At 42.0% G+C, this 20,116-nt stretch overlaps 1 long non-coding RNA gene across 1 annotated transcript in view; it reads left to right on the top strand.

Annotated features, from left to right (window-relative positions):
- The window catches only part of LOC123371894, a 36,520-nt gene that overhangs the window by 5,423 nt on the left and 10,981 nt on the right, over nucleotides 1-20,116 (top strand). The window contains exon 2 of the long non-coding RNA XR_006580000.1: nucleotides 17,310-17,424. This is a non-coding gene — a long non-coding RNA (uncharacterized LOC123371894). The remainder of the gene's footprint in view (nucleotides 1-17,309; nucleotides 17,425-20,116) is intronic.

Consider the following 20,116-nt stretch of genomic DNA (forward strand, 5'->3'; position numbering starts at 1 on the left):
TTAGAAACAGTAGCCAATCAGTTGTTTTAATTGTCATATTTGAATTCAGCACATCAAAATACATAATAAATAGCACATTTTATCTCTGAAGCAGACGACTTCTCAAAAATTGTAGACCAGTGTAATCTAACCCATTTCCTTCCTATTACTTACAATTTGTAACCTTAGATGCTTAGTTCAGGTATGGCTTTGAGAGATGTATTTTCTCTGCCCTGATTCCTCGCTGGCCCAGGGAGAACACACAGAGAGAAACAAACCAAAAACCTTCCCCCACAGATCTGAAAGTATCTTCTCCCCTTATTGGTCCTTTTGGTCAGGTGCCAACCAGGTTATTTGAGCTTCTTAACCCTTTACAGGTAAAGGAGGGATTTTATGCTACCCTTAGCTGTATGTTCATGACATCTCCACAGTAGTCTTTCACTCTGATTATCTAAACTGTGTCTGGACATTGTTAGCTGTGTATTTCAAATCTGAGTTCTGTTCACTGGGATTGGTCACATGAGACAAATCACATGGTGGACATTGGATGTTGTAACTCCTATTTCCATGGTTGCTTGAGTTTCTCATCTGAGAACCATTTCCTTTTGGTTTCTCAGAGAGTCTGTATTTTAGATGAACTCTCTGATCAATCTGGGGGAAAACAAGCAAACAGAAAATCATTTTCATCTAGCCCCAGTGTCTGATGCTAATAGGCGGTGATCTAGTACATTATTACATTTCTTTGGATTCCTATCCCATGCTCCACAGCGCACACAGAGATTAAGTTAGTGTCCAAAATCATAGATTCATAGACTATAAGGCCAGAAGGGACCACCGTGATCATCTAGTCTGACCTCCTACCTAACATAGGCCACATAACTTCCCTGTATTAGTTCTTGTTTGAACTACATCAAATCTTTTAGAAAAAAAATCCCTTTCTGGGGTTTGTTTTCATTGGTAACTCAGGAACACCATCACCACATAAATCTCATCCTAATGTTCCTTCTTGAGTTTAGTCATTCCAAGGGTCTCCTCTGCAGGATCTTCTCTATCATAGCTCCCTAATTTCCTGTCAGTCCAAAGAGCTTCTCTCACTTCCTTTTAATTTCAAATACAAATACTGAACTGCACCTTCCACAATAAGCCAGTAGGTGTTTCATTCTTGGTTTGAACAAATGCAAACAGACCTGGTCAGCAGACGAGCCCTACCACTTTCTTGCAAACCCAGTTTCCCTAATCATTGGGAATTGTTACTATTGTATATGGTGGATCATTTAGGGCTGTCAAATGATTAAAAATAATCACAATTAATTGCAAGATTAAAAAATAGTTTAAATTAATCACAGTTTCAATTGCACTGTTAAACAGGCATTCACATGGCACTGTTCTAGCCGGCATTGCAAGGTATTTACATGCCAGATATGCTGAACATTTGTGCGCTTCTTCATGCTTCGAGCACCATTCCAGAGAACATTCTTCTGTGCTGCTGATGGTCATTAAAAACATAATGTGTTAATAAAATTTGTGACTGAACTCCTTGGGGGAGAATTGTATATCTCCTGCTCCATACTTTTACCCACATTCTGCCATATATTTTGTGTTATGGACGTCTCGGATGACAACTCAGCATATGTTGTTCAATTTAAGAACACTTTCACTGCAGATTTGATAAAACGCAAGGAAGGTACCAATATGAGATTTCTAAAGATAGCTACAGCATTCGACCCAAAGTTTAAGAATCTGAAGTGCCTTCCAAAATCTGAGAGGAATATGGTGTGGAACGTGCTTTCAGAAATCTTAAAAGAGCAACACTCCAATGCAGAAACTACAGAATCTGAACCATCAAAAAAGAAAATCAACCTTCTTTTGGAGGCCTCTGACTAAAATGATTAAACTGAAGTTACATCGGGCCGCACTGCTATGGATAATTATCAAGCAGAACCTGCCTTTTCTCACTTTCAGGTGACATTGTAAATAAGAAGTGGGCAACATCATCTCTCATAAATGTAAACGAACTTTTGTCTTAGTGTTTAGCTGAAGAAGTAGGACAGAGTGGACTTCTAGACTAAAGTTTTACATTGTTTTGTTTGAGTGCAGTTATGTAAAAAATAATTCTGTATTTGTAAGTTGAACTTTCACAATAAAGAGATTGCTCTACAGTACTTGTATGAGGTGAATTGAAAAATACCATTTAACTTTTTTACAGTGCAAATATTTGTAATAAAAAAATAAAAAAGGAAGCAATGTACACTTTGTATTCTGTGTTGTAACTGAAATCAATATATTTGAAAATGTAGAAAAACATCCAAAATATTTATAAAAAAATTAAATTGATATTCTATTAACAGTGCAATTGGTGGCAACAATTGGTGGGGGTGACTGGGCAACAAAATGGCAGATGAAATTTAATGTTGATAAATGCAAAGTAATGCACATTGGAAAGCATAATCTCAACTATACACATAAAATGATGGGGTCTAAATTAGCTGTTACCACTCAAGAAAGAGATCATAGAATCATAAAATATCAGGGTTGGAAGAGACCTCAGGAGGTCATCTAGTCCAACCCCTGCTCAAAGCAGGACCAATCCCCAACTAAATCATCCCAGCCAGGGCTTTGTCAAGCCTGACCTTAAAAACCTCTAAGGAAGGAGATTCCACCACCTCCCTAGGTAACCCATTCCAGCGCTTCACCACCCTCCTAGTGAAAAAATGTTTCCTAATATCCAACCTAAACCTCCCCCCACTGCAACTTGAAACCATTACTCCTAGTCTAGATCCATCCTCTTTGGAGCCCCCTTTCAGGTTGTTGAAAACAGCTATCAAATCCTCCCCTCATTCTTCTCCTCTGCAGACTAAATAATCCCAGTTCCCTCAGCCTCTCCTCATAAGTCATGTGCTCCAGCCCCCTAATCATTTTTGTTGTCCTCCGCTGAACTCTTTCCAATTTTTCCACATCCTTCTTGTAGTGTGGGGCCCAAAACTGGACACAGTACTCCAGATGAGGCCTCACCAATGTTGAATAGAGGCGAATGATCACATCCCTCGATCTGCTGTCAATGCCCCTACTTATACAGCTCAAAATGCCATTAGCCTTCTTGGCAACAAGGGCACACTGTCGACTCATATCCAGCTTCTCGTCCACTATAATCCCTAGGTCCTTTTCTGCAGAGTCATTGTGGATAGTTCTCTGAAAACATCCACTCAATGTGCAGCAACAGTCAAAAAAGTGAACAGAATGCTGGGAATAATTAAGGAAGGGATAGATAATAGGATAGAAAATATCATGTTGCCTCTATATAAATCCATGGTTCGCCCATATCTTGAATACTGTCTGCGGATGTGGTCGCCCCATCTCAAAAAAGATATATTGGAATTAGAAAAGGTTCAGAAAAGGGCAACAAAAATGATTAGGGGTATGGAACAGCTTCCATATGAGGCGAGATTAATAAAACTGGGACTTTTTGGCTTGGAAAAGAGATGGCTAAAGGGAGATGATTGAGGTCTATAAAATCATGACTGGTGTAGAGAAAATAAATAAGGAAGTGTTCTTTACTACTTCTCATAACACAAGAACTAGGGGTCACCAAATGAAATTAATAAGCAGCAGGTTTAAAACAAATAAAAGGAAGTATTTCTTCACACAATGCACAGTCAACCTGTGGAACTCCTTGCCAGAAGATGTTGTGAAGGCTAAGACCATAACAGGGTTAAGAAAAGAACTAGATAACTTCATGGAGGATAGATCCATCAATGGCTATTAGCCAGGATAGGCAGGAATGGTGTCCCTAGCCTCTGTTTGTCAGAAGCTGGGAATGAGCAGCGGGATGGATCACTTGATGATTACCTGTTCTGTTCATTCCCTCTGGGGCACCTGGCACTGGCCACTGTAAGAAGACAGGATACTTGGCTAGATGGACCTTTGGTCTGACCCAGTAGGGTCATTCTTATGTTCTTATGCAATTAAAACAGTGATTAATTGCAACTTTAAAAAAAATCTATTTTGATTTGTGTTAATCGCTTGAGTTAACTGTGATTAATTGACAGTCCTAACAATATTTATAGCCCAATTTTACTATATGAACCATTTCCTTACTTTCTGAGTTCTGTTGCTTCCTCAGAGCTGAGGTGTAGTCCTACTTCCAGTTCTGGTGAGCAATGGCTAAATTTGAGAGGGCACATGTCAGTCAGACTCAAAACCTCACTTAGAAATCTGAACAAGAGTTGGCCATGGAAAAAATGGGATGAAATGAAGGGCTGTTTTTGATGACGTTGTCAAGTTCTAGGCTGAGCTTTAACAGACTTCTTTTGTAGAATTTTCAGCAACTTGAGGTGGATTTTAACTTCTAAAAGCAGGCAATTTTCACATTTCTGCACAGCTTTGCTAAGTAACGTTCAATAGCCCATTGTTCTGAAATAGTCCCTTAAATAATAACCACAACTAATTAGCTTTAGAATGTTAAGTTGTGTACATTGATCTTGAAACCTATGCATTACTAGATATTTTACCATTATAAATTCAGATTAAATGCAGCTAATAAGATACTAATAATACCCTACTTCAAAAGTTAAAGGAGATAGATGGTTATTTTTTTTGTTACATAATAAAGCTTTATTAAGTAAGTGACATGATTTATAAGGAATTCTGTAATCAATACACCATTAACAATTACGAAGTTCATCCATTGATCTAACTACAAAACCTGCCAAGAGCCAGTGATAAACATTTAGAGACAAGTTCTGACTCTTCTCTTGGGGAAAGTGTACAGCAGCTTACAAAAGTAGATACAATGTAAGCATTTATAACACTGCTATGCCCAAATTCTGGCTAGGCTTAGCAGGAATATCTATACATAAACAGGAGGAGGCATGGTTGATAACGGTGCAAACAGTTTTTACTGCTCTTAAGAATTGGGTGGCAAGGGTAAGTTGATAATATAAGCATGCATAAATGGGACCTCATAAACTTTAGATAGATATATAGATGTAGGCCACAGAGCTATCCAAACAGGTAGACCAGGCCCGCACAACTCGTAAAGCGGCGAGGGCCACATTCCTCCAAAGAAAACAGCCGAGGGCTGAAACCTCCCGGCCCCGCAGAAACACCCCGCCCCAGGGCCGCCCAGCCCTGCAGAAACAAACCCTCCTTCCCCAGCGCCGCCCCACCAAAAGAGCTGTGGGCCAAAAAGGAAGGTTGGGGGTGGGGAGGTGATACTTTATTTTAAATCAACCGGGGGCTCCCAGCTGAAGAGGTGGCTGGGAGCCCTCAGGGTCAAATTAAAGGGCTCGGGGCTCTGGCAGCTGGGGGAACCCAGTAGGGTCGGCTCTAGGTGTTTTGCTGCCCCAAGCAAAAAAAAAATTGGCTGCCCCCTGTCCCAGCCCTGGGCTTCCCCCTGTACCCTCCTGCTGCCCCAATCCTGGGCTCTCCCCCCACTGACCCACACCCCCTGCCGCCCCAGTGCTGGGCTTCCCCCTTTCCTCCCCACCAGTGCCCTCCCTCCACCCTGCTGCTGCCCCAGCCCTGGGCTCCCCCACACCAGTGCCTCCGCCCCATACACACCTCCTGCCTCCCCAGCCCTGGGTCACTAGTAATGCTCCCAGGGCAGGTCATTCAGCAGGAATTTTGGATGTGCACAAAACACAGACAGGATTGGTTCCCATATGGTTACAGAGCTGCAGTAAAGTGGAACAATTTTCAGCTTGTGTGATAGGAAGATATCTGGATGCATATTATAAGACTGTCCTCTATAAATGAGGAAAAGTTGAGGTGCCTTTATTATTCTTTTGTTCCACTCTTTCTTTCTATGGGGAATTTGCCAATGCAATATCACTGTCTTCCTTAAACAAACAAAAAGGCAATGGCTATTGAAAATAGCAATTCCAGTGCTAATAAGCATTTCTTGCTCAATTTTATCCTGCTTTTTCTACAGCAAGTTACAGTGGATCAGTATATTTGATTTGGGAGAAATGAAGTAACAGCTGCCCAAACTGAGCTTGAGCACTCCTGAATCCTGAGGTGTTCAAATCTGGAAGGCAGGTGCTGGGGGAGGGGGCTGTGGGCTCCACGGGGGAGCATGGCAGCAATGTGTCTGGAGCTGCATGGAGCCAGACATGCTGGTCTGAGTGGCACAGTAAGTGGTTTGGGGGTTGGAGAAGGGGTAGGGGGTTCCGGGGGGCAGTCAAGGGACAGGGAGCAGGGGGGGTTGGATGGGGCAGAGGTTCAGATGGGCAGTCAGGGGACAGGCAGCAATTGGATAGGCATGGGAGTCCCAGGGGTTTATCAGGGGACAGGTAGGGGGTGGGGTCCTGGGGGAAAGTTGGGGGGGTCTCAGGAGGGGGCAGTTGGGGACAAGGAGAAGGGAGGCTTAGATAGGGGCTGGGGTCCCAAGGGGCAGTTGGGGCAGGGGTCTTGGGAGGGGGCAATCGGGGGACAAGGAGCAGTGGCATTTAGATAGGTGGTGGGAGTCCTGGGGGGCAGTTGGGACAGAGGTCTGGGGAGGGGGCAAACAGCGGCTGCGTTCCGGGATTCAAACCGCTCTGGGCTGCCCGCAGCCGCGGGGAGCACTGAGCCCTTTAAATCCCAGCCGCAGCTGGGAATCTCTGCGGGCAGCCCAGAGCCCTCTGACTCCCGGCTCCGGCTGAGATTTAAAGGGCTCTGCGCTCCCCGCGGCTGCGGGCAACCCAGAGCCTTTTGATTCCCAGCTGCAGCTGGGATTTAAAGGGCTCTGGGCTCCCCGCCACTGTGGGCAACCCAGAGCCTTTTGATTCCCGGCCGCGGATGGGATTTAAAGGGCTCTGGGCTCCCCGCCGCTGCCGGCAGTCCAGAGCCCTCTGACTCCCAGCGCAGCTGAGATTTACAGGGCTCTGGGCTCTCCATGGCTGCGGGCAACCCAGAGCCTTTTGATTCCCCGCCGTGGCTGGGATTTAAAGGGCTCTGGGCTCCACGCCGCTGCCGGCAGCCCAGAGCCTTTTGATTCCCGGCTGCGGCTGAGATTCAAAGGGCTCCCCGCGGTTGCCGGCAGCCCACAGCTCTTTGCTTCCTGGCGCAGCCAGGATTCAAAGGGCTCTAGGCTGCCCGCAGTGCTCCATGTATGGGGGGATTTAGAATCCCCTTGCGGGCCGCACAGTGAGGCTCCGCGGGCCGCATGCGGGCCGTATGTTGTGCAGGCCTGAGGTAGACAAACAGAATAGATGCATACATTTCAGAAGGACTATAACATATACCCAAGGGAATTGCAATGAGTCCATGTATTGTATCCACCTACTCTAACTCAGAATGTCAGTGTTCCGTACTAAACAGACTACTCAAGCCTGGTCAAGGAGACTCTAGGGAAAGACTGTCTCTATACAGAACGAAAATAGAAGAAAAATAAAGCAATTTCACAAACAGGCTTTTTCACTAGGGCAGTAAGTCCACCAACAAAGTACTATTGATGTCTACCATCTCCTGCTACATTTAATATTCAATAGTGACCTTTATCGGGGCTCAAATTGTGTGTGGGGGTGGGAGGGAGAGAGAGAAACCAATGTTGCTATCCCAAGCTCTACCCAATAAGCCAAGCTCCACCTACTCAAGATCACAAAGTGAGACGTCACTCACAGCAAATTTGCAAGGGGTTCAGAATATGATCACATAGGCACTGATGGACTCCTCAGACTTGGTTCTCGCTAAGTGATGTTTTGATACACCTTTGGGACAAATTAAGGCATCAGAACAATGGGCACATGCCTAAGGCCTTTTTTTGCAGACCCTTATCAGAATCTCAGGTTTCTAGCCCTCATAGCTGTGAAAAAAAGTTCTGAAACCAACCTGAGTGTAACTGATGTAGCAATCTCTGCCTATGCAGAAGGTGGAGCCACTGCCATTAGCTTGAGAGAGGGAGCTCTCACTGTTGTGGGCATGGGGCTGCCTGTCTGGAAGGCTTGGGTGCCCCATTGGGCTTTGTGAAATTGATTCCTCCTCAGTGGTGGGTTTAGGTGCCCCCCCACACCCTCAGATTAAAGAATTTTGGGACCCTGTGTACTATGTAAATTGTGGGGGCCCACCTTAAAGTGTCCCTGGTCCCATACACCACCACCATACACAGACCCCCAGATGCCCTTCCCACCACATCCCATATACACCCCATCCCTCACATGGACTGCCAAATGCCCTTCTGTCCCAAATATACCCCAACAACCCTTCTTCCCTCACGGACCTCAACATCACAGCCCCTAAACCCATATATCAATATCCCCCACTCACCCCTCACCCCAGAGACCCCCACCACTTTGTACTCATCCCATAGACCATGAACTACTCACCTCCAGCCCCTCATCCACCATACCCAATACCTCCCTAGCCACTCACTGTGTGCTGCCCCCACAAAGCCCCACAGCCCAGCATTGGACTCTCTTCCAAGGGTTGGGCAGCTCCTCCTAATCCCAGCTGCCCAGCTCCACTTATTGCCATTGCCCACCGTGCCACTCAAGTTTGGCCCATCTGCCCCTCCGGAATGAGATTAATTGTTTTTACAATAATGCTACAAACTGTTCTGTGTCATGGAGGCAGGCACAGAGGGGCTAGGGGCACCTGCTGTGCTACGCTATCAGACTGAGCATGGGGCGTAGGCAGCAACATTGCAGCAAGGTGAAAAGCACATCCTGCTCAACACGGGGGGTGAGCACTTGCTTGCACACCCTCTTCTACATCCGTGTGGAGCACTCAAGAAGACCACGTTGATGGGTGGAGACTGTGTGGGCAAAGTGTAATGGGTCTGAACCCTCTACCACACTATGAAATTAGATCAAAAACTATTGGTTTGGAAAAGAGCAGAATTATCTCCAGGTGTGGGGAGTAGCTGAGTTCTGACCTGCAGGCACTTTCACTGCCTTTACGCCTTCCAGAGGCTCTTCAAATGTACCTCCCTCTGCCCTCAGACAGGAACAAGCATTGCTTGCAGCAAAGCATTTAAACATCATCTTACCTGTAAGATTGTGAGTAGTCCCATTGACTTTGATAGGACTCCTTCCAATGCTTTGTTGGATTGGGCCAGTATGCCTAGCACTTTGTAGGGTTGAGCTTTTAGTGATTTAAGTATCAATTATTGTGCCCCAACACCCAGATGACAGGGGCATTCTTTATCCTCCCACACCTTTGGCTGTATAGGATGTCCACCAGATTCTGACATTTATTTCAGTCTTGTGCTAATTTGTTCAGATACTGAGTGTCATGATGATAGAGTTGACATTTCTCTATTGTTCTACATAGTGTTTCTCTAGGTCACCTTCTTTTTCTCCTTCCTGGCACTATCCAGATTATCACTTGATGTGGACGCCATGCCAGTGGCCTCCTTAAAGCAGTACTAATGTATCCATCATCATCTTTCTACCATATTTCATGTTCTCAGTTGATTTTCTCTACTTAGAATTTCCAATGGACTCCAAAGACCTTCTGCTTGCTTTTACCATCACTGATTTCCATTGACTCTGTTCCATAAAGGAGCATTTTTGATTATCATATACCAATCTGACTGTTTCAAACAAGTTTTATTGAAAGTAGGGATTACCCAGTGGTAAAGAAATAATTTCTAATAGATAAAGTAGAGTCTGTGCCCCCTAACAGAGAGCATTCCTTCTTTGCAGTGCCCATTGTCCATGGTTTCTCATCCTGGGAGAAGAAAAAGGAATAGTTGGAAATATTAGTGCAAGCTGTGTGAGCTAACAATAAATAAATGCTGAAAATTATAGAAAGACATTTTTGTCCACATGAGACTTCGAAGGTGTAAATTATGCAAGAAAGGAAATCAACCAATTTATAAGGAAGCTATAAACACCACTGACAACTTTAGCTGAAACACCAAGAAAAGAAGTGGTAGAGAAACTGAACAACCCTTTTACTATCCCCCATAGTCAGGTTTGAGGCAGATTGGCAAGGAGAAGTTTGGGAAGCTCATATTGACACTGCTTGTACTGCACCTATTCTACAGATAGAGAACTCTGATGCAGCAGTGGTGTCAGATAGTTGTCTTTCATAAGCCATGTCTATGAAGAACAACAATGACTTAGTAGCTACCTAATGCACTGGAACTTAAAAAAACAAAAACAAAACAAAAAACAGAGGCACCACACAAAAACTTTTAAAAATAAATAGAGAAACCCTACTCTCCAGCTGATTTTCAATAAAACACAAACTGAAAACTGAGCATTCTTTAAAATGGATTATTACTGATTAAATCAATTTTCTGACAGCCAGTTCTCCTTCAGTTCATATTTCATTCTTTACAACATTTGCTGAAACACTCAATTCCCTTGCCCCGGTAGCTTAACTCTCTCCCCAAACAGATTAACATCATGGCAGGATAACATGTCATGTAATGATTTTAATAACATTTATTCATAAGTTTGTTACTCCTCCCAGCTTCTGCCTCAGGATCGGATAGAATACCATGTAGTTCATTAGAAGACACACAGAGAAATCAATGAGGCAGATACAGTGTGTAGATAACAAAACATTATGTTTAACTCTTATATAGCCTTTTAAAATCATTTATTGGCTTACTTAATACTTATCTTCAGCAATAGTTCATGGCGTTGTAAATTATAAGTAAGAACAAAATAAATTAACAAATTGAATCTCATGCAAAGTACCATATTTTCCGGCGTATAAGGCGACTGGGCATATAAGAAGACCCCCTAATTTTCCAGTTAAAACATAGGTTTTGGCCTATACTCGCCATATAAGACTACCCCCCCTTCCGAGGCAACACCATTTAATAACATCAGTTTTGATTTAAATAATTTTAATTAAAATGGTTTTGACTTACCGGTACTTAAAATCCTTCAAAATCCTCATCATGTTCATCCTCTGACATCATAAGTTCATCAATGACATCTTGTGGTACATTTGTAAGACAGTCATCATATGGATCTAATTCCGAATCAGATGGTGTGGCTTCAGCTTCGGCTTCCCCTTCATCTTGCCACAAGAAGTCGTCCTCCATACCATCCAAAGAATTTGATATGCCACACTTCTTGAAAGACTTGATTACTGTTTCTGCATCAATATCATTCCAGGCTTTTATGACAAAGTTATACAAAACATCCAATTGTGGCGCACACATGTTTCCTCCTTTTGTGAATGACTTTTCGCCGCTAACCATCCACTCATTCCACTGTTCTCGAATGCGATCTTTAAATGACTTGTTTAGGCACACATCCAGTGGCTGTACCAATGATGTCAATCCTGCAGGAATAACTGCCGCATCTGTGTTTATTCTTGCCAGCCTTTTCTTTGTGCTGGTAGTTAAATGAGCCCTGAACATATCTCACACCAGTAGGCTACGTTCTTGATGAAGACCACCTGGTCGCCTACTCCATACATTATCAAGCCATAGCTTTACCCCTTCTTCATCCATCCAGCCTTTTTCATTCACATGTACAAAAACTCCAACAGGGAACTTGATTTTCGGCATTGTTTTTCTTTTAAAAATAATCATTGGTCTTAGTTTGGCGCCATCAGCTGTACATGCTAGTACCACTGTAAAACTGGACTTCTCATGTCCTGTTGTTTTAATTAACACTGTTTTTGCACCTTTTGGATTAACAGTTTTATTTCCAACCATATCGAAATTCATAGGAGTTTCATCCATATTTCCAATCTGACTTAACGCATAGCCATGTTTCTTGCGCTGTTGTATTACATATCGATGGAAAAGACTTACTTTGCCGTCGAGATCTGCAGGTAATTTTTGTGCAATTCTGGTCTTTTGCCTCAGTACCAGATTATGCCTTTCCAAGAACCTAGTACACCAGGATACAGCAGCCTTAAATCCTTTGCTGTGATCTGGGTTAGATTTGGCCCACTGAAGTGCAAACATACGTATTTTGTTTCGTGTCACTACATAACCATTTTGACGATGCTCATGCACCATGTCTGCTACGTGCTTTTCAAGTTCTGACCAATGTGGGGTGCCTCTTCTTAATGCACACTTACTCCTTGGCATACTCTTTAATGCATCTTCATTTGCTTTCCAGTCTCGGACCATCTTTTCTGTTACTCCATATTGACTTGCAGCAGCACAGTTATTATGTTCCTTGGCAAAGTTTACAACTTTCAGCTTGAAACTGGCTTCAAATTTCCTTCTTCTTGCTGGAGCCATGATGGGGTCTTTTCTACCAGCCATTTGTTGTACACTCACTTACAGAACGTCCCTAATCTTTTAGGCCGCTGGATGTGCGGTAATACAGTACTGTAGCTTCGGCTACATACAGAACGTCCCTATTATTACCTTTTAGCCCGCTGGATGTGCCCTAATACAGTACTGTAGCTTCGGCTACATACAGACTGTCCCTGTGCTGATACTGTATGTACCGCGCTGAGCCAATCCCGGCAAGCGGTGTGTTCTATTAATGCATACAAAGCCTGCTCGGATTGGCAAAGGTTGTAATAGCCCGCCTCTCTGACTCAGCCAATCCGAGCAGGCTTTGTATGCATTAATAGATGACACCGCTTGCTGTGATTGGCTCAGCGCGGTACATACAGTATCAGCACAGGGACGTTCTGTATGTAGCCGAAGCTACAGTACTGTATTAGGGCACATCCAGCGGGCTAAAAGGTAATAATAGGGACGTTCTGTATGTAGCCGAAGCTACAGTATGTTTATACCTGGCGTATAAGACGACCCCCGATTTTTGGGGGTTGTTTTTTAGTATAAAAAGTCGTCTTATACGCCATAAAATACGGTAATCATAGCATCAAGTCATTTAGCTAAAAAGGAAAGGAATTTCAGAGAAAATTAGGTGAATTTCTATACAAAAAGCTCATAAAGTGCTTCTTAAGATTTTATCTGTGTTTTTGTAAATTGTATACAATGAAAATTTATAGATCATAAAATAATTATAAGTTTTCCTAAATGTAAACATTATACAGACTTTAAAAAATCCCGGCTGCTTCCATTATAGATTGTGTACTTTATAAGACTGTTGTTCATTCAATAATTTGCTAGACTATAGTAAATATACAGTTTGACACAAAATTACATGTACAGTGGGGATACATTTGCACTGTCTGCCATGTGGAGATCGGAAAGTAAATTCCTGAGCTTAGAAGTGAGAATATACTCCAAAATTAATATTAATGTGTTAAATACTCATACACTATAAAAGTTGAAATTTAATAATATATAGTTATGTTTAACAGCAAAATAAATACAGTCCAACAACAGAAGGATACTAAGTGGAATTCGTTAGTACCTTAATGATCCAGACATCTCATCTTACCAACATTGTTCTCATGCCCATTCCAGTGGTAACCTTCTACATATGCTCAACATTTGTGATTGATCTAGAATAAAATATTTCAATATTCCATCCATTCCCCCACCCACTGTTTCCAAGGCAATGTTGTCAGGAAAAGGGCCTCATACAACTACATGACTGACTTAAACTCAATAGCAGACCTGCAGTTAGAATGTGAACTCATCGCTCATAGTAACTGTGGCAGAACAATATTGGTTTGCCAGTCCCAAGAATGTGTTTTGTCTAGGAATTGTGTAAGGCAATTGTGTAAGCCCGCTGGTTTGTTTACCTGCTGCATCCACAGGTTCGGCTGATCATGGCTCCCACTGGCTGTGGTTTGCCGCTGCAGGCCAGTGGGGGCTGTGGGAAGTAGCATAGGCTGAGGGATGTGGGAGCTGCGATCAGCCGAACCTGCATATGCGGCAGGTAAACAAACTGTCCTGGCCCGCCAGAGGGCTTACCCTGGCGGGCCATGTGTCTAAGGTTGCCGATCCCTGGTATATACACAATTGCCATGCATCCGACGAAGTGGGTATTCACCCACGAAAGCTCATGCTCCAAAACTTCTGTTAGTCTATAAGGTGCCACAGGACTCTTTGCTGCTTTTACAATTACCCTGGTGAGCCGCGTGCCAAAGGTTGCTGATCCCTGAGCTAGAGTGAAGTGCCCTGTTTGAGCATGGTGTGTTGAGGGTTGTGTTGGAATTGCAAGCTATTACTTTAAGAGTGGCTGATGTTGGGGAGGGGTGTCCTGGTCCTGTTTCTGCTTGCGGTCTAGGGGATTCTGTAACAAAGCATATAATCTGAGTCAGTCTAGAAAGAACCAGCTTAAAGGAAAGTAGGATGAGTTGTGCCTCGCTGCCTTAGGGAGTAGCCTATTGTTGCCTTCTGTCTGGATTTCTTGTGTGCTATTGTTCTGAATAATAAGAAGGTTGCAACCATCCAGGAAGAGTACTTATTTATCTAATTTCTCTGTGTATATACTGTGAACATAACAGTGAGTAACCATCCACAGACAGGCTTTCAGTCTCACAGGACTGGACACTGCTAACTGCAGAAAGATTGATAAGTGTTCTTGCTTGGATTATGAGCTTATTACCATCACCAAGCCTTTGTTTGTCCTAGCTCTGAGCTTAGTCAACCCCCTCGCTCCCAGAAGAACTGAGGACTAGACATACTGCCTCTCTTGCCTACGGATGTAGAGAGTGTCCCTGGCTAGATTTGTTTTCTGTAAGCATTGGGGGAAGAGGAAGATTGGTAACTTTTTGATTAGGTAAATAGCAAAAAGATCTACCTCTGGTGTCTCCTACTAGAGGAAGAACTGATTCACTACTTTGTGATCATGAGGGATTCCTCATTGGAGTTTATTATTGAATACTTATCTCATCTATACTCACATTGTCCTTCCCTGCAATCAGGAATGTTTTCAATAATCAGGATGCATTGTCCTGCAGAACAGCCTGTTGCAAGAGATGAAAGCTGGTGCCACCCTGCTAAGTGATGTAACTAATAGACCTGATTTTCTATCTGAATAAGGACTTTGTTATGGCACACTAATAGCTCTCTGAATGTATATGCAGGAACAGCTACAGAGCAGCTACATACCATTGCTATTCCTGGAAAGACTGGAGACATCTAAACTGCACTGTCACACGCTAGAAACTAGAATAAACCAAACTACCAAAAAGAGATACCAAGTGCCAATGGAGGCAGTGGCTTGAGTGTAAAAGGAAAATGATCTTAATTTGAAGTTGAGTTAGAACATGATATGAGCTACCTTAGGGAACCCATGTCATCACAAAGCAAAGCAAAAAGCCACACACACAAAAAATCACTGGATGGTCTTTTATGATGTTCCATATTGTAACAGCTTCATGAAGGACCAGGTGTAGGTTTTCAGGCCTTTTCCAGGCAGCCAGGTCTTGGAGATATATGGCAGTGCTTTGGATCTCCGTCACCAGACATATGTCATTAACTTGGCAACATATGGGTAGATCACAATACTCCACTGCCAATGAAGTTGGAACTCTGACTGCTTCCTGGTGTGTCTTAAATAAGCATGCTTCTGTTGTGCTTCCTGGCGTAATTTTACAAAATAGCAGTTCTTCAATGGAACAATCAGAAACCTACTTATAATACTGGGAACTGTGCAGAGCCAGAGACATCAATTGACTTAATAAATATTCAATTTTCCTGAGTTTTGAAAGCAGTTACTCTTGATTATTTGTATCCACATGGCTAATCCAGTGCAAAGCACTCCCTGTCCCACCCCGCAAATTTGGTAGCAGTTTCAGATACTATAACACTGGAAACTATTACACTTTGAAAGATTTGTTTTTGCATCACTGTGCACCTTTCATTGTTCTGTGATTCTCTGAGTTAACCTACAAAAGCCCTGAAGGACCTTCAAGTAGACATTACAAATCTTGTTGATTTGTCAAGTGTTGCCTGAAAAAATCCTCACATTTCATTCAGTGACAGATGTTTGGTCAAATGTCACAATGAATTTGAAGGCTTCAGACCCTCAGCAGACAGCACCTCACAACATGTTACAAGCTGTGGTTTTGAATCAAACTGATGTAAAAGCCTATGTCATATTTTCTATTGTATTGTATCATATTTCCTTTTCTTCTTTCAGACACAGCGTTGGAATAACATGCCACTTCTCTTTTCAAGAAATGATCCATTTTTTCCAGCTCATAACTTTGACTAATGGGTAATTGCACATTGTGTCATACATAGGAATCTTTTTTAGTGGGGATTGCTCAGTTTTGTATAAGGTCAATTCAGCTCTCGTGTTTACATTTCAGAAAACCAGGAAAGTTCTACTTAAGTTGCTTTAGGGATTTAAGAGCCTACCTTTAGGCAACCAGGTCTGAAAATTTTAGCCTTTATTGATCAAAGTTCTTACATCTTGTCCCTCACTCTGGTATCTGGGTGCTTGTATGCCATACCCTCCTGTGGTAGAGCCTGCAAATGTGGGACAGAGGGCCCAGTTACTGAAGTTTGCCTTTCAGCATTTCTAACCGATGCTCCCATTTGTGGGGGTGGGGGAAGAGGGTGGGAAGTACATATTGGGAAGAAGGCAGGGGCTTCTCTGATCTCCCAAGGAGAAGGCTGGCAAGTAACAGAGCCCCTGCTCATTTTTGCACCCCATATTTCTGCCCATGTAGGTAGAAGGAAGCACAGAGCCTGAGTAAATTTTTGAAGTTAAATATAGTAGTTATTATTGAATCTAAAATATTGTAAAATAATGTTTATCAATGATGGAAATAGATTAGGTTTCTATTGAAGATACTACTGTATTGTTTGCTGTCACACACTCACTCACACATTTGCAATTAATCTCTCTTTCCATCATATGCGTATAAGGACATTACTACTTTCCTGTCTGTTCTCCAGCACTTTCCTCTTCTGGATACAACACTGCTGGTTTTTGCTTCCTCTTTGACAATCCTTCTCTGTATTCTGATTATTTGTACAGGTGATGATGGTTCAAATTCAGAGTTAGTCTATATCCTGTTGTCTCTACCATTATTGCAAACATTAAATAAGCAGCTTAAAAAATAAACATGAACCACTTACACAAGATTCAGTACCCAACACATTTGGCTGCATCATTTAGTGTTCACAATCAAAGTTCACATGACCGTGCAATATATGTATACAGAGCTGGCATTTCTTTATTGATGTGAAATCATCATAGAACTAAGTTTGGTTAAATAAATGCATTTTATTGTTATATTATTTTATAATGCTATGTTACATATGTAAGGCACATTAATATAGCAAGACATAATTAGGGAACAAACAAAATCAGTGGTGAAGGATATGTGGGTCACACCCCTTTCTGTGAAAGGTCAAATTCAATCAAGGTTATGGGGACAAATGTTTGCTGCTGGTGAAACTGGCAAAAATAAATACATTATTTCATTTTTTCTGATTCTGGTGAAAAAAAGCAACATTTTGATATATATTGTATTGCAAGGTTTGGTTTAATATATATAATGGTAGCATCTATGGGCACCAACTGAGATCTCAATTGTTGTGTTAGGTGCTGTACAACACAGAGTAAGAAACAATCCCTTTCCCAATCTAAATAGACAAGAAGTGAGATGTGAAACAGAGGCACAGAGAGGTGAGACAAGTCATCCAAGGTCAGCCAGAAGGTAAGTGGCAGTACTTGGAATAGAACTGAGGTCTCCTGACTCCTAGTCTATTAAACCACCCAATAACCCCCACTACCTCCCCAAGTTGCCATGGAAATGGTGATATTCATCTGATAAAATAGAAAACTCTCACATCAAGCGCTGTTCGATTCCTGCATGATTTAAAATTCTGATCATGTAGATTACATCATTTTATAAATACTCACACAGTTTTACAAGTATGGACCTGAGCATTGGGAATTTATTGCCTGATTTTGTTTCTTCATAAATGATACCACCTTAGTGCCAGGATAAATTTCATCTGGAGGACACCAAGTACATGTTGTAATCCATCTCACCTATCTAAGGTTGCAAATGTTCCAAGATAGTTTCCTCTTATTAGAGTGTCTCATTAAGACCAAGACTTTTTAGTTTCCTAAAATTCCCTCCCATACCCACACTTCCTTAGAAGAGCCCTCGCCTCAGCACGGATGATTATAATGTACCAACACTACACATCAAAGTAAAAACACACTGATGATGCCAACATGGAACTCTGTATTCAAGAGAAAGAGTTTTTTGTGCTCTCTAGGAAATAGGGATAATCAAGTGGCTTAAAATCATAGAAGGAAAAGTCTGAGCCACTTCAACTAAAGAACACATGGACAAAAACTAATAGTGTTAGAACTTTCTTAAAATACACAGTGAACCTGACACCCCTGTGACAAACCAGGGTACAATCCAGAATAATGAGTAGCTGTATCACCCCTGCCCTCTAACCTGGGGTGCTCTTTATACTGCTTTGCTGCTGTAGCCTTAAGCCTGGACTGCTCACAAATAGCCTCCAGCATGCAAGTCGCTCCCAGCTGTGTCTCTGTGTGTGCTGCAATCAGCCAGCCACACCCGGGCTCTTACCAGCCTCAGTTATGCTGCAGTGTGACACCCCAACACACCCCCAGTATTAGATTTCCCCCCAGAAATGTACGTCCTGTGATACCCAGCCCCAGCTGGCCAATACAAATTTATATAAAGTCCGTTATCTCTTTAATAGAAATAATATGCACAGAACTTGCCACCCCAAATGGAGTTTCACAAACACTTCAATTTAAACAGATTGGATTTGATAAATCAATTAAACAAGTATACTAACTACAAAGAGAGAAATTTTCAGTGAATGCAAGTAATGAAGCATAAGAATCAGAAATAGTTAGGAAAAAACAAAGATAAAACACAACTGATTTTGCTTACCAAATAACTTACCAAACTATATCAGATTCAAGCAAAGTTTCTTGCTGTATGCTTTCAGCAGTCTTACTGATCAAACCCTCTAGATCAGAACCCCTTCTCCCAGAATCCAATGAATGCTTCCTTTATTGCTTCAGGTACTGTGAATGCAATGGGTCTGGGGAGAGAAAGTGTGTTTGTTCCTCCTTTTTATATTTTCAGTTCCCTTCTTGAAAAACATTTCCAACTGGGTACCAGGAGACAAAATGTCTATGGAGAAGGATGTTCCCTGCTGCTTGTTTCTCACCTGTTCAAGCTTTCTTTTTCTCCACTTTCTGCTTGATGATTCTGTTTATTGCTTATATACAAATTAAGCAGAGCACACATTCCTTTGTTTAAGACAAACCTGTTTGCCAACTACTGCTTGGGTAGGGCTGTGGTTTTGAACATGTGTTAATAACATCATACAGGGAAATCTTACAATTTCACATGCAATGTTGCCACACACGTATTACTGACCAGCAAATTATGAATTTTCAAATGATGCCTTACAAGGAATACGTTGCATGAAGATTATTACAATAGTGTGTAGGGTGTTGACACAGTGGTACATTCTGTCAGAACCCCCATCACCTGCTATCTTTACCTGTACGTTTTTATAAAATATATATTTATCAATTCAATGCTGATTTTACAAAAGTGTTTATGATCTGTTCTGTAAGATGTAGAAGAGATGAAAGCATAAACCTACTGTTCATAAAAAAACAGAGTGACAGCTGAAGGATAGAACCACTGAGTATTACTTATTATATTATATAGATATGGCTGCAGAAGACATATTTGCCCTTCTTAATAATATTGGAGATAATGATGGTGACTATAGAAAAGTGTCCTTGACAATCAAGATGAATATTTTTCGCTGCATATAACTGTTCCTCATATTTAGGTAAATGAATCAAGATTAAATGAAATAGATCCATTTGTTTCTCTCTTAAAAGAGAAAGCTTAAAGCATTTCTCTAAGTGTCATTGTGGGTCCACATATTAGGTAGGAAGTATTTGATAAATGAAAATTGGCAGGGTGGCATATGAAATTATTGAAATTAAGGGAATGCACACAACACACAAGTGCTGCTGCTGCCATTTGTATCTGAGACTGCAACATTTCAATCTATGTAAGTGGAAAATGCCTCTAAGGTTAGAAAGAGCAGTTCTGGAAGAGAGGGAAAAATCAAACAAATTGTAAAACAACACAGGCTATTGCTGAAAGAGACTGTTGAGGAAGAAAAAGCCCAGGCACAGATACATCTCAATTGGTGAATACAGTAGCTAGGGTTTATGTTAAATCCCAGAATTCAGGCCAAGTAACTCAAAAGGAAAAAAAATGGTTTTGTCCTGAAATTTGATATACAAAACACTGATAAAAAAATGGCAATTTTCCACTTTCCCTACCAAAACCCCTCTATTGGGTTTAACACTTTTTGAATGCC

Source organism: Mauremys mutica, chromosome 1 (genome assembly GCF_020497125.1).
Source record: "Mauremys mutica isolate MM-2020 ecotype Southern chromosome 1, ASM2049712v1, whole genome shotgun sequence".
NCBI classification, from domain to species: domain Eukaryota; kingdom Metazoa; phylum Chordata; order Testudines; family Geoemydidae; genus Mauremys; species Mauremys mutica.